Raw genomic sequence first — 15,699 nt, forward strand, 5'->3', positions numbered from 1 at the left:
CCCATAAGTGCCAGCCTGTGGCAATTCAGTTATGACCCTGAGGAGCTCTGGACATTTGCACGTAATGTTCCAAGAACCTTTATTGAATGGGTCATTAAAGTTGTGTTCCGTGTCCTTCAAAACTCTCAGTTTCAGAGACTGTCCCTTTGAGGAACAGCTTTTGCTTTGTATGAACTGAATTATGGGGACAGAAAAATATGCTTCGGCTTCAGTGTTAGTCATTGTTTCAGCCAGTGCATTTCACTGTCCTTTATGGGCTGTGCTGGCTGGCGTCATCTGCAAGTGCGCATTAACTGCTATTTGAGATCACTGCTTTCACGGTGCAGGAATGCTGCAATTAAATTTTAAAAAATATTTGAAGGCATATCTATAAATATGAATTGTAAAATTGGCAAACATTATATGCAGGCATGTAGATGGCTGATTTTTTAATCGTATTTACTTCCAAGAGTTAATTCTGGTGTACAGAGCCAATCAGAGCTTCTCTGGGATGATTTAGAGATTTATTGAGCCGTGCAATTTTATTTCTAAAACGGGTACTTCTCAATCTATGTCAGGTAAGTTCTCCAGTTGTGCCATTCTGATAATGGACATCTTTATATAAAAACAAGACATCGACAGAATAAGAGATTTTTCTTAATATTCTCTGATCGCAGAGGCTATTGATTATACACGATGGTCACGTCAGGCAGTGCATTTTTAGATGATTACTTCATGCCTCAGGTGATGCGAGGTACCATAAAGATGATGGATAGCGCTTTGCTCTTCTAGTACCTTCCAAGTGAAGCCTCAATAACATAATTCCCTGTGATTTTCTTCCTTGCTTTCCACTTGTGCAAGTGCAGTACTGAAGCTGTTGGCCTCCTCCTGAAACAGGAGCGGTTGGCCAAGTGATCCAAGCTGAGGGCTGTCTCGCGTAGCTCCTTTTTCTAATAACTACTTTTATTTTTTATCGATTAAAGTGTCTCTCGTGCAGCTTCTTCAGGCAAAGCAGCACGCTAGCAGACATTATGAAGTTAGTAAACACTATAAAGTGTGAAAGCATTTGCTGCAGGAGCTGTAGTCTAAACATTACAGAAGAAAGCAGGATTCCAGATCTAGTCTTGGCTTTGCCTCTGAATATGATTGTAACCTTGGGCAAAGCTCTTAAATTTGCCTTTCCTTAGTTGATTTAATTTGTGTAGCAGGATAATGAGACTTAGCTAGTCTCCTGATCCTTTATTTTTTTGCTAGGAAGGTGGTGGGGAGAGGGTGGAGGGGAGCAGGAGAAGCTGCCTGGAGGATGGGGACGGGAGCGCCGGAGGGGAGCAAGGTAGGAAAGGGCTCCGTGCCTCGCTGCTGGAGCTGCCTCTAGAAAAGTGCATTATGCAGACACAGCCTTCGTTAAGCTGTGCTGCTCATTCCTGAGTTTAAGGGCAACTTGAAGAAGAAAACCTGTGAAACACCAACAGAGCATGATCCAGGGAGAGGAGTGCTGCTGTAGACTGTTTGGAAACCTCAGGGAAGCAACCATAATAAATGACAGTGGAGATGCTGAGCTCCTCTCCAGGACTTTTATCCCCCTTGCTAGCATCAGTTTTTATTTCTTATATATTAACATTAAGGCATTTGCTCTAATAAATCTGGTTAACTGGGAGTTTAAGACTGGTCTGCCTCCCATCCATCTCTTTTTTTCTCGGTTTCACCATTATGCCCTCCCCACTGGCATGGCAGATTCACAGATATTAAAGAAATTAAAGGCTTACCTCATTTTCCAATCCATCTGTTGGCAAAAGCAGCCGTGTTCTCCATTCTGCATGTACGCGGGCTCTTGCCCAGTCATGTTTTAAAGAGATGGGGATTAACTGCTTACTTGGGAGATTGTTTGAAGCTGAAACATTTCACTGTCAGGAAGTTGTTCTTCAGATTCAACCTGAATTATCTTTCTTAATTTAATCACATCACTCCTAGCTATGCCCAGTGAGTTGTACTAAATCTTTCCTCTCCATTCTTTCTGTTTACATCCTTCATGTGTTTGTTGACAGATATATTGCCCATAGGTATTGCTTGGCTTAACCGTATGTATTTAATTGAAACGCTTTTAATTATTCCTCCCATATCCACCTTTGCAGCCCCTGCTATGTTTTCTTTTTTCTGCGCCTCGTTTGTCAGTAGCTTGCTGGTTAAAGTGATTTGCAAAGGTGTGTTCAGTGCCCAAGTTTTGGGAGAACCAGAGCAAGAGAAGGCAGCCACCTTTGTGGTTGACATGAACTGATACTTGCAATTTTCTAAATTTTCGCAGAGCTTTGGTATATCTCTGGAACAGTTATCCTCAGTTTTTTTTTTCAGTAATCTTCTGGCTTGTCTGCAGATTGTTATTTGATGTGTTTATTGGCTAAAACTAAAGGCTTTCACTGAAAGATCTCAAAGTGGGTTGAAATCTCTCACTTATACATGGCCCTTGTATGGCATTAGCCACAGCAGCAGCTCCTACACCTGGAGCTCATTTTCGATCCAACATTTCTCTTCTTTCTCTTTGCCGAGAGAGGGACTTAGAAAAGTTACCCTACTCCCGTGTAAAGCCAATTAGTAGCAAACCTGATTATTTCAGTGTCACTGCTCGTCCACTCCTTCCCTTCCGTAGGCTTGGCCAGCCGTTGCCGGAGGCAAGTTGTAGGACCCAGCATGACTTGTCACGCAGTGCTAGCATGCCTCAAATCCCTGAGGACCTGTCAGTCAATAAATTAGGAGTAAGTAAAGTGCTATGGATGGTATGAACTTTTTTTTAATGATACGGTTTGGGAAATGATGGTTAAGGACTGAATGTTCTGCAAACTATTTTAGCTTATATTTATGCTTTGGTAGCTGGTGGCAGCTGCCTTTGGTTGTACATGGCAAGGTTTGTCCAGCAAAATCTGTGATAACTTTCTGTTGCATCAAAAAATGCTATTACAGACTGAAATTCAAAGATCCAAACACTCTTTAAACTCCATAGCCTGTTACCTCCGATTACTTGGTACAGGTCTTTGCCAGAACCAGATGAACACAACCATCGCCTCTCTGGTTCTCCCCACTATTTTCAGAAATCACACATACAGTGTGCCCAAAGCTATGTCACAGAAGATGCTACCTTGGGCTGAATGAAGTCAAGTATGTGGAGAAACATTTTACTCCCCTGCTTCATACCGAAAATATCACAGAACAGAAGCTGTACCACTGCCTCACTCAAAAATGATAGAGGAGAAGCCATGCTATGAAACTGCCCAGAGCAAAGCAGATCTGAAAGCTCAAGTCCAAACTTTTACTGAGTGGTATTAACAAACCGTAATTAATCATTTTACTGTGTACTCAGCAAGTAGATAAACACGAAATCCTCAGTTCATTTCAAACTATCACACCATTTCCTCTGCATTGCTGAAAAACGAATCCTTGACACAACGATTTACTGACAGTGCCAGTCACTGTCTAGCTGTGGGACTGCTTGGACATCTTCCCCTTCAAAGTGACTGATACCCTGCAGCATCTACAACGGAACAAACAACTTTGCTAGACAATGCAGAAATATCTTGACAAGTTCAGGCGTTTTATTTTAACCCCCTGAGCACCTGTGCTTCATGTATTGTGCAATTTCAGGCTTCGCTGCCGCGCAGTAGGGTAAAGATAGCAGAACCTGGTGTGCCTCTGGAGGTGCCAGTTTTTAAACATATGCTCTGTAACTTCTGAAGTTGGGAAATTTGTTCGGCGCAGCAAAATCACACTACTTTTCAGCTCAACTTTTAAGTTGTCAGGGAAGGAAAGTGTGCTAGATTACTGACAGTTACTTTGAACTTGCTTGAGGCTTTTAATGTTTTTAAATTGAAATTATACAAAAATCTGGAGATTTGAGTTTAATGTATTGCAGTGTTCAACAGTAGACAGTTCTTTCAGGGAAACTGCTGTTTCTGTCAATGTTTTGTTCTATGCAATAGATGGAAGTCTTAATCTTGATTAAAGTTCTGCCTTTGTTGGCACCGAAAGAACACACAGGAATTCCACATCCCAAAGAAATCAGGGCAGATCCTTAAAAAATCCTAGATGATTGACTCACGTGTATTAAGGCTTAACATTTTTAATTCTTCTCTGGCAAGTCCATGGCAAAGTATGAATGCATGTATTAACACCTGACCTCCAGAAGGGACAGAGATTTCCACTTATAGGCATGAAGTCCAAAAATTAGAGTTCAGTATGTTCACAAATACAATATCTTTCAGCAATACAACACGTAAAGAAATAAATAATGTTATTACTTGGCAGATACAGTTGCCTTGAAGGGACCTAAATACCATCAAGGCCCTGGTGTAAAGACAAAAAGGTGGGAATTTGGTAGGGGTGAAGAAGAATAGAGGTGGCATGTGGCAGATATGGGGACTGGCGTAGGCCACCCCTACTTCCATCACACTTCAAACTGAGCCCATGGATCCCTCTCTGCTTTAAGGGCATCATGAGGTGCTGCCTTCCACCTCAGGAGCTCTGGAAAAAAAAAAAAAAAAAAAAAAAAAAAGAAATAAAGATCAGTAATTTCCAAATCCAAAAACAAACTCACAAAAAAATCTTCAAGTAGAAGCCAGCAGAGATTTCTGCCAGTGGGAGAAGCTGCCCCAAGACACCTGGAGAAGCCTCTTTTGTTTTTCCTGGACTACTTCTGATCTGAGCTATGCTCCAATCCCATTTTTCTTTCATCTTCTCTTCTTCACCTCAGGTTCCTTCCACCCCCTCTGCTCCTCTCCTCTTCCAGCCTTTTCTTGCCATTGATTTGCAGAGCGGTGCCAAGGCATTTTGGCACAGAAAGGGAGTGCAGATGCCTCCGAGATGCAGTCAGGAGGCTGCAGCGGGACGGGAGGCGCGAGGATCTGTGCGCCTGCCTTGGGTAACCCTGGTGCTGTAATTCGGGTGCCAGTCACCTGGGCTAATTGTGTGCCGTGGACTCAAACTCAAAGGCATACTTCTCCCTCGGTGCCTCCAATAAATCATTTGTATGTGTATATAGAAAAACCTCCGCGTTTAATCTTGTCTCTTTACTTGTGCCTATTTGTTTATTTATCCTCGGGCTCTCAGCTCCCTGCAGCAAAAACAGCCATTTCCTGAAAGTCAGGTAATATGTAAATGGTGCTTGCTTTTCCTTTCAAATTAATTCATTATTATTTTCATTTCATTTCTCTAAAATAGAAGCAAAAGATTGCTATCAGTGACTATGAACGTCTTAGAGGAACTCTGTAGGAATTTAAACCTATAAATATTTTTTGGTCAACAGCCTGAACGTTTGCTCCCCTGATCACTGAAGACTTTTAGGTCCTGGATAGAAGTGAGCAGGGGATTTTTGACAGTCTGAGGGCAGCTGAGCAACCTTCCAGCACTTTCTAGTCAATGCTGCTTTAGGATCTACGTGAGCTGTTTCCTACCCAGAGTGACAGTCGGTGGTGGCCAGGGGAAGAAAGTCAGCACCTGACCGCCGCAGTGCCGCGCTTTGTTTGGCTGTGTTGTGTCCTGGCATTTGTTCTGTCATATCTGATGCAACGTGTTCGAGTGCAGCAAAACGCGACGCGACACAACGCTTCGTGGCAAGCTGGGAAGCTATTATTTCTGCTAATGGGAGAAGAAACATTTGGGGAGCAAAAATCGCAGAACAGATTGCTTCCTATCCTGGCAGATCCATTCCTGTGAAGACTAGAGGTCTTCTGCAGTGTAACGTTTGTCTGAAAGGATCTCGGAGGTAGCTGATTGCTCAAACTGTGCCTTAGATAGCAGGGGTACTTCTGTCTTAAGCACAGAGCTCCTCTGCATTTCCTTCCCGAGTTGTTCCAGCATCACTTGAAGGCTCTGTTTCAGCTGTGCTGTCTGTAACTGGGCAACTTCAGGTGATCCTCACACAGATTAATGAATGAACTAATGATTGTAAACTGTAAATAGTCTGTTAGCATGAACCTGAAATGTATATATAATCATTTCTCATCATTGTCCAGTTCTACCCAGCACCCAAAACTATCTTGGGTACTAATTGAGCTGCCACAGCCACTGCTTAAAGACTACAGGTAACACAAAGGTTGCACTTTTTAAGAAGGGGAAGTACAGTTGCCTGTTTTATAAGCTGATGGGTCACTTGGCTTTATCCAGATCAGATGGTGTGTCTCTACTGTGCACTGATGATTATTTAGAGACACCTGAGTTGCAACGACCAAGCAAGTCTCAGCCGAGGTGTGCTGGAGCGGGTCAGCCCTGTGCTCTGCCTGGGCCAAGGAAAGCATCCTTCACCCAGATTTTTACCCTGGCAGAGAACAATTTCCATTTCAGTTCTCCACTGGCGTGTGAGCTGAAGGTGTCCAGGAGGCTGCGGGGAGGGAAAGGCAAAGGAGGGGAAAGCAGGACCAGGGAGCTCCATGCTCCCGCAGCACCGAGCTGCTAGCTCAGCTTTACTCTCACATCGCAGCAGGACTCATTAGCTGAGGAAGGAGCAATAACTGCTCGTTGCTTCTGGGACCTGAGCTGTATCCAGCCATTTCACTGCCCTGCGTGGTGTGGAGTCCCTCGCAGGAGCCAGTGGTGGAGCTCTCTTGACACACGGTGAATTCCCAAGTGCCCTCCTTCTGCGGCTTGGGCACAGAAGTTTAAAGCAGAGCACCACAGGAGAAGCATGGATTCAGCTGCCTCAATATTTCGTTTTAATCTGTGTTGTTACAAACAAACAGGCCAATCTTGGTACACTGAAATTCATCTGTGGTCAACTCAAACATCCATCCAGCAGGTCTACCCATAATTATGAAATTTCTGGGATTCTTTTATTGGTTGTCTTGTTTTAGCATTTCTGATGATTAATTTTATCCAATCTGCCAGTATCAGTACCAACAAAACCTGAGATTCATGCATTTTGATATGGACCTAGAAGCCAGGAATTAGCCCTTCATCTATAATGTTCTGTGGAGTAGTTATACATTAACAACGGCTCAGGTAATATTTTTTAAAGCCTTGGTTCTCAATTGAGAAGAAAGGGCAAAAATTTCAGCAATGCAGGTTGACAGGTGCTTTTGCTTCTGAGTCCTCAAGGATTATCACGATTGCAATTCTTTGACTTTAATTGGTAAACATGCTGTTTTCTTCCTTCCTTCCTTCCTTCCTTCCTTCCTTCCTTCCTTCCTTCCTTCCTTCCTTCCTTCCTTCCTTCCTTCCTTCCTTCCTTCCTTCCTTCCTTCCTTCCTTCCTTCCTTCCTTCCTTCCTTCCTTCCTTCCTTCCTTCCTTCCTTCCTTCCTTCCTTCCTTCCTTCCTTCCTTCCTTCCTTCCTTTCTTTCTTTCTTTCTTTCTTTCTTTCTTTCTTTCTTTCTTTCTTTCTTTCTTTCTTTCTTTCTTTCTTTCTTTCTTTCTTTCTTTCTTTCTTTCTTTCTTTCTTTCTTTCTTTCTTTCTTTCTTTCTTTCTTTCTTTCTTTCTTTCTTTCTTTCTTTTTCCTTATCCCTCTAGCAAAGCCTTCCTGATCGTATTAACTTTTTCTGGATGCTGGTTAGAAACGTAGGTCCCACTCCACATGGTGGGTGAGTGGGTTGCAAGGCAATGATATTTCTTTAGTAATTTGTGGTGAAACTTTTTGGTTCAAGCATTTGACGCACAGACAATAAGTAGCCACGCTGACCAGAGAATTTTTGGCTTGGTGAGATGCAAAGGCCCAAAATGTAGGAGGGCAAGTAAACTGGGAGAATAAGGAACCAGAAAAATCACATGGCAGAGGCAACTGATTGGTAAATGAAAGACCTGCAGTGCTGGATGTTTTCACAGAAAGTCAGACTAGGAAGCAGCTGTAGGCCTCCCTCCTCCCAAGCCCCCCAGCCCAAGCCAAGACCCTGAAAGGCTCAGGCTGCTCAGGCCGCAGGGAGCTTTGGGTTTTGGCATAGGGCCGTGTCCAGCCTTTTGGGGCCAGGGGCTCAGACCCGCAGGTGTGTGGTGCTGTTGGGCCGGGGGTACAGGTGTGTGCTGAAATATCTGCCCATTGGGATGATTAATGACCAGAAACCCGGGGAATGACAGCGGTGGGGTTGCGTGGCATTTATGGCTGGGCTGACGAGTGATCGAGTGACTATTTCAAAACACCTCAGGTGTCTCCTTGAAACCACCCGATCTTACTAACTGGGCTGTCCACATGAACCCATTTTAATGCTTTTGCTTTAGTGCTCCCATGTCTGACCAGCCCCATCTGCCTCGGTGTAGCGATGCGTGGGTCTTTATTACAATTGATCAACCCTAATTGCAGCAAAACCCCGAATGCGTCCTTGTGAGTCTCAGCAGCGGGAGCCGCTGGCAGCTCTGTTCCAGTTTACTTTGTTTACAGACTTCCAGAAGCATCATTTACAAAGTTCGGAGGCACATTGATAAATCCCCTTGCTGCTTCAGTAGTGCTTCAATCAATCATCAAACTAACAGCATCAACATTTTTCCCGGGCTATTATCATCACTTCAATTGCTGCAGCAATAAATTCTGCACCAATAAATCACGAGTGATCATTTTAGATGGGCAGAAACATAAACTGAATTTTAAAAAATAAGTCTTTTAGCAATCTCCCTTCATCTTTCCGTTGATTATTTTTGTGATATAAAACTAGAAGAATTTTCTATGTTTGTCTTAGTTTCCTCATTTACACGAAAGACAGTCTGATGTTTTCCTTTCTTTTACCAGCCAGTCAACAAGCCCCTAGCTAGCACGTTCATTTTTCATTTACCTTTTTCTTCCGTGCTGCTCATTTCAGTAAGTGTGGAATGTCCTTGCATTAAGAAATGGGTTGTATTTCCTCAGGCAACAGGTGCTTATCTTTTCAGTTACAACATAAAACTGACAAAGCAGCTCACATATCTAACAGCTATCTTATGAGAATCTGAAACCTTTCTCCCCTTCAGTGAGTACTTTACTCTTTTATTTATTTTATTTTTTTTTAAGGCCTAGTGCAGCTGCAGCACCTCAATTATTGCATGGCAAGACTTTCTGTAGGTTATAGTTCCCTGTTACATTTTCCCATTACCAACGCAAGAAGTATATTTATTCTTTACGTCATGTGCACACACTGGTTTTCATGAAAGATTTTAATGTGCCGAGCCTTGTGTGCTCTCCCTTTCAATACATGTGCATAGTTAGAGGGTTTTTCTTAATTTCCTGTTTTAGACTTCCCTCGGAGATTGCTTGTTATGTTTTCCCTGCCTTGTAGTATACAAATACGTCTGCTGGCTGGAGACTGTAAGACTAGTTTTCACTGCAAGTTGGCAACTCAGGTGATGACTATTGGCTCCCTCACCGTGTTACCCAGCTGTAGTGTGCATTGACTTCGCTGCCAGATGGCACGCCATACACGTAGAATAAGATCACATTTTATGTTTCTGGATGAGTAACATCCCACTTGATGGTGGTGGTTGATACTTCATCCAAAATGATCCATTGTCTTGCAAAGCAAGACCTAAGTTTTGGCTCTGTACCTCGCGTGTCATGTAGGCATCCACCTTGCACAATTTTATCAGATTGCAGAGCCGTTCCGTTGTTCAGCGCGAGTTTGAGCAGGGACTCAGGGGGAGGGCAGTTTGCAGAGGACTTGCTTGCCTGAGAACAAAACATTGTTTCTTGGTAGCTGCTGAAACTGTTTTTTCAAGATAAAACAAGTTGGCAAGTGGAGTTATCTGCCCAATCAGAAAAATCCTGATTTCATGAAAAGTGAAAGATTTTCTTTCCATTTTCCAACTTATTTTTTTTTTTTTCTTCAAATGAAACTATTTTAATGGATTTTTTAAATTATATTAGAATAAATTACAGTAGCATCTTGACTCAAGCCTTGGTGTAACTGATAAAAAATCAGCTAAAATGATGAAAACTGATTGCCATCATTAAAATGGTGTCAGCTACCTGCAGGCCTGAACTCACAGTATTGGAGTCAACTGGAACTGTGCTGGAACTGGAAGCTTGGGATTTGCTGGAAGAGGAGTAGGAAATATGCTCCATACGTTCCCATAGGCAGCTGGGACATCATGGCAAGAAGCAGGAACCTGAATAATGTTCGATCTCGCATTGAGAAAAGGAGTACCAAATACTCACAAAAAAAATTATCCAAATTCTGTGCAATTTTGTGCTGTTGTATTCCAGACATTAAAATTCAGAATAAGCAGCGAGAGAAAGTTTTGTAACCTTTTCTACTGCCTGGATTTTGACTTAGGAAACAAACAGTTTTCTAATCATCTGGCATTTTTGCACTCAAAAAGCTCTGATCTATATTCAAATTAAAACCATGGATTGAAAAAAAGTCAGCATTTTTTTTTTTGCAGGCTCCTGAGTCAGCTAGCTTGGCAGCTACATAGAATGATTTAGGTTTTTATAATTCCAAATGTGATAGGATTAGTTCTTCATCCTGTTGTTTCAGGATGTCTACATTAATTATTTTCAGTCTTCTTTAATTCAACAAAAACCTCACATTTTCAGTTCAATGGAACAGCCAATTCTAAAATCCTGTAAATATTATTCAGGAGTAGGTGATACCCATATGCAGTCTTGCCAAAGTACACTCATTTATTTTTTAACTTCTTTAACATGCTCAGTCATCCAAGGAGCAAAACAATGCATGATTTATAAAAGGCCTTTAATGAATTTCATCCATTTCCCACTGGAATTTGAATGTTGCTGAGACACGGGCGGAATTAGTCAGAACAACAGCAGAAATCCCTAGGAAATGATCATCCTGCAGTCTGGGCCAGTTCTCCTTGTGTACGTAAGGGCTAAGCGACTGCTCTGCTGTTCAAACCCTAAATTGTGGCCCACGGTGCCAAGAAGGGTTTTGCTTCCTAGGACAAAACCGTCCCTGCTGAGCTGACCGTCACCTCTGGGTCTGGCACCGCGGCGTCAGTTGGTGCCACACGTAATCCCCCACTGCTGCCTCACAAAACCAGTGGTTTGCTTCAAGCTGCTGGGGACCCTGAATGTGATCTTTGTACAGCAGTATGTGAAGCGGAGCTGTGTGAGTGAGTCTTTTTTTTGGGGGGAGGATTATCGGTTAAGTTATGACTCTGTGTGAAGTCGGTGTCAGCTCTACTTCTTGGTTTCTGCAGTTGGCAGCAGAGTTGACGACAAATTGCACTCTCCAGCTCTAAATTTGGTTTGTTTGTTTGTTTTTTGCAACCTGTGCATGGATCTCATTACAAATAGCACCTTGTCCCCGAAGCAGCCAGAGGTGGCATTAAAGATGATTTCTGTTCCGAAGGTGAAGCGTTATCTTGGTACAATTTGCAAGTGATTAATATTGCAGTAGTATTTTCTCCTCAACTTGGTGAAATCACATGGCAATGCAAGCTATGTAGATGTTATAACTGTTGAGATGTACAACAAACAATAATTACAGATCATAATATTTATCTACAGTAATAGCCATTCATAGGGTACAGCTTACTGCAGCTTCTCCTTCTTGCATTTGGAATTGGAGGCACGGCTGTTTCAGATCAAATCCTGCTTTATCATGCCATTTAAACATTTTTCTATTATCTGTTAATTATTGATGCTAGCCAGACCATTACTTTCTGTGGATGGCTGTTTTGAAGATGTCAGCTACAAGTCAGCAATTGCTCTCGTCAACAGTGCCCTTAATCACATGCTGGAGCTCCTCTTTCTCGTAGCATTATATGCTGTTATTCGTGACCCTAAATACACTAGGAATTCAGAATCTATATGCAAATGAAAAACACGGCTTCCTTTAATAACAGCTAAACAGTGCTACACTGGCAAGCAAATTAGAAGCTTGGTTTGGAACATGATCTGTGGTCACAGAGCACCAGTGCCCATACCAGGAGCCCTAAAGGCAGCCACTGGGGCCAAGGTCCTTCAGCAGCCAGCTCTGGCCACCAAGGGCTGGGGTTTCACAGCTCCAGAAATATGTCTCAGGTGCGTAAAGGGGAATGGGCCTGGGGTGCTGTACCAGCAGCATCCTGGGCTGTGGGAGTAGGGACATGGCCAGGAGGCTAAGGGACACAGTTACTCGCTGCTTGGGGTGGGAGGAAAAGGGACAAGAGACCAGCTTGGAAGTGTGCAGACAGTGCAGAAAGGTTGGCCCAGTAGTTCTGGTCCCCCTGGATTACTGTTTCTGTTCTCTGGATTCCCCTTTTTCTGATATATTTTTTGGAGGTGTGAAGCTCGCAGATTCATTTTACGTGGCTGCTGAGAACTTTTTAATAACTTCACGATGGACGTGTGTTTTGGATGGAAAAAGAGGCTCCAGGTATTGCTGAATTCACTCACTTCATGGGGAATTTTGGTCAACAACCTGAAACATTTTAATGATTTAGCTTTTTTTTTTTTTTAAATTCACACAAAAGAAATGTGTTGATTTTTTATATTAGCTTTCTCAAGCAAGAAAGACAGCATAGAAGTACGTGCTATTATATGACACCAAGCAAAGCAAAAATAATCAGCAGAAAAAATCTGTTTAGAAATGTCACAAATTTTATTATGAACCATATAAATACATTTAAAGCAGCTCTTTGTAATCTCTGCAAGAGCCTTTCATACCAAATCAGCCAAATACATGAAAAAAAGAAATATTTTAAACCGTATCCTCATGATCAAAGGGTCATTATTATCAAATGCTTGTAGTCTTAGAAATTCTGGCATGTTTCAAGTGGCTGTGTTAAATGCAAGCAGCCAGCCATTTCATATTGCACAGACTAGATTAAAAACAAACAAACAAACAAAATGATAATATGTCTTTAAAGGAAACTGTAGAGTTTTCTATTCAAAACATGAAGGTGTGTGACCAGCACACATCTGAGATCTGGACGGTTTTACCCTTTGGAGTGATACTGGGTCCTTTCAACTTTAATGTCAGATCAGGTCTTCTATAAAAACTCTGGTCCATTGCATCAGTTTTGTATTTGGCATCTAATTGGAAATTGTGGAGTTGTGTTTTCCTCTGGGGAGGAAAAAAAGACTTTTTTCCCAGGACTTTGAGACTTTGAGATCCTTGAACCCAAGAAATGAATAACAATCTTTGCAACAGAAAAGCATGTGATGGTAAATGGGACTGAGGTTGCTTCATGAAGATGTTCTTAACAAGCACTTCCTTCACGATGCCTTTTGAATGAAGAAGCATAGAATGCTTAAGGCTCCGTGGGTTTTTTGGTTTTGGTGTCCTGAAGATTCTTCTGAAAAAACTTATGTCCTCACAAGATGATGATGGGATTCAACCGCTCCTGGTAACTCTTTGCTGACACTTTTTAAAGCAAGAGGACATTGCTTTTTAAAAAGAAAAAAAGTTAATTAAATACTTAATTTGTGCTATAACATGACCATTTTCTGAAACTATGACTTTAAGACTGAATTTAGAAGTTGCATCACTCAGCTTTATGTATTTTCTCTGTTTAAAATCTGGTAATTGTGTATATTAAGCAAATGCAAGGATGGCAGAGCATTATACTTTTAGGTTTTCCATTTAATTGCTTGTCCTGGAAATGATTTTAGTTGTTCTAAGATATTCTATACAAATGATTGTCAAGGTAGACATCTAACAAAATCAATACAAATATAATCCTGAATTTATTTCCCTTCCTCTCCTTCCACAAAAGCAATAGGAAAGTGAATGGTTCTCCTGAGTCTAAAAGCAACATGAGCTGGACTCCCATATATGATATTTAAATTAGATGTTATTTCATACCAAAACAGTTTGCATTTATGTGCTGTCTTCCATTCAGAGGCAAAAAAGTATTGTGTCTAAACAAAATCGTCATTATACTTGTACTGGCTTCTGGAATTTTATGGCAATTTGTAGTTTAAGCAATTCCGGATGATAATTATACTCACTGCTTCGCTAACTGCAGAGTTACTATTCGGAGTAGCTCATGTATATTTTACTGCCATGTATGGTCTTTATCGCAGCAGACCTTTTGCAAATTGATTCATTTGCATCATTATATACTCTTTTAGAAGTCATTTTCTGTTCGTGAGGAATAGGCTTCTGGTGGAATCAGAGAGCTAATTCCTCGAACTCATCTTTATAGCTGAGGAAACCAGAAAAGAAACTAAATAAGATATTAAAATATTTTTTTTTCCTATTTTGTCTCTTTTTAAAAATGCTGTACCACTGGTGAAACGGAAAACTTTGACAAATACAGTAGTTAGTAGAAAATTTTGCTTTTGTTCATTCAGATGGGAAAACTCCAAAAGAACAAATTATTTAGCTCACTTTTTTTCATATGGAAATGATATCCGTGTGGCAAACTTGAGGGCTGTGTGGGACATGTGCCTGTCATGTACCTCGGAGCACTTCCCTGTCCTCTGCCCATTATCTCTCTCTCCCAGCCACTTACTTTCAAAAGACACTAATTTAAAAAAATTAACCCACTACAGAAATCCATTAGAGTTTTTTTTTCCTCCCTCACCTACACAAATTGCCACTGCCTGAAGCTGAAGAGAAGTAAAAATCCTGGATGAATGACAAGTACCACGTCTTTTAAAGTCTGCTATCCAATGGCCCTGCAGGGATAGAAGAAAGGGGACAGATCCTCTGATCAGCCAACTCGGTGCAGCACAAACAGAGCAAAGTTGTTTTAAAATGGCTGAAGAGGGCTAATTCCCTCGTTCTGCTTGCGCAGAGACCCGGGGAGGCGAGACTCCCACACTGGCAGGGTGACAAGTTGCATTCATCTGCAACATCTGAGGGAACCGAGTTATTTGATGTTTTGTTTTGAAAAAATTATTGAGAACTACTTTGCATGCAAAAAGCACGCAATGCCTCGAAGTCCTAGATAACTGAAATTACGGTCGCTGGAGGTACTGCATTTAAATCTTGTAAAGTTCTCTGGAGATACTCTGGAGATACTCTGGTACATGGAAAGGACACGTAGCAATGCATAAGAGGGTTTGTCTGTGCTCTGAAAAGTCATTATTGTAATTTGTTCTCGACAGAGATGGGCAGCTGGCAAGAAGTTAAATCCCCTTCTTTTTCCTTCTCCTCCTGATTTATGATAAAATCAAATGTGTGTGGGCATATCACTTTCGTGTAAGCCTCTTTCTAGTATGTGGCAGATGTTTTGGTGAGGAGCAGGTAGCTGAAATTGGCAATAATTATTTTTCTTTTCGATTGGAAAAGTCAGCAAAGAAAGCTTAGGATGCTAATGTAGCACAACTTACTTCCCCAATTAGGTGTAGCGTGTGAAGGGAAAATGACACTGCTACTGTGTTTATGAAGAAGAGGACTATTTACACAACTACAAATTCTTAGACAACAAGCTGGGTTTTCCTACTGAACTGTATGATTAAAAACAAACGCATGCATCCTACACAGAACAGATCATAACCCAAATGATACTTTATCCTTTTTCTCAAGGGAACAACTTCCTAATATCTCCTTTGCATAAAATGCTGGGGACTCAGCCTTGTGCTATTGAGTGCTTTCTTTTGATAGCTGTAGTTTTAATAAGCAGCGTATTATCTCATCTGTGTGTGTACAACAGCATATTTCAGAACACAGGTATGGAAGGAGTAAGTGGAGCTGGCAGCAGATGAAAGCGAGATGAAACGCTTCAAAGGCCAGGCAGACAGGCAGAAGGCAGGGTCTGACAACACGCTCGAGAAAAGGGTCTGTTAGGTATTAGGATGAGAAGCTTTTGAAATATAGATAACCTACAGCAGAGATGAGCTCTGTTCTTCTGGCACTAATAATTAGAAAGATAAGAGGGTAAAGTGAAA

The 15,699-nt window shown here is 41.7% G+C and overlaps 1 long non-coding RNA gene across 7 annotated transcripts in view; it reads left to right on the plus strand.

Moving 5' to 3' along the window:
* The window catches only part of LOC101798800 (uncharacterized), a 408,273-nt gene that overhangs the window by 96,769 nt on the left and 295,805 nt on the right, over nt 1–15,699 (plus strand). Inside the window, exon 1 of one of the 7 annotated variants that reach the window (XR_011810522.1) lies at nt 10,703–10,984. The exons of the other annotated variants lie outside the window; for them this stretch is intronic. This is a non-coding gene — a long non-coding RNA (uncharacterized lncRNA). Of the gene's footprint in view, nt 1–10,702; nt 10,985–15,699 lie in introns of those variants that run through there. 7 annotated transcript variants of the gene reach the window in all.

Source organism: Anas platyrhynchos, chromosome 7 (genome assembly GCF_047663525.1).
Source record: "Anas platyrhynchos isolate ZD024472 breed Pekin duck chromosome 7, IASCAAS_PekinDuck_T2T, whole genome shotgun sequence".
In the NCBI taxonomy this organism is placed as follows: Eukaryota; Metazoa; Chordata; class Aves; order Anseriformes; family Anatidae; genus Anas; species Anas platyrhynchos.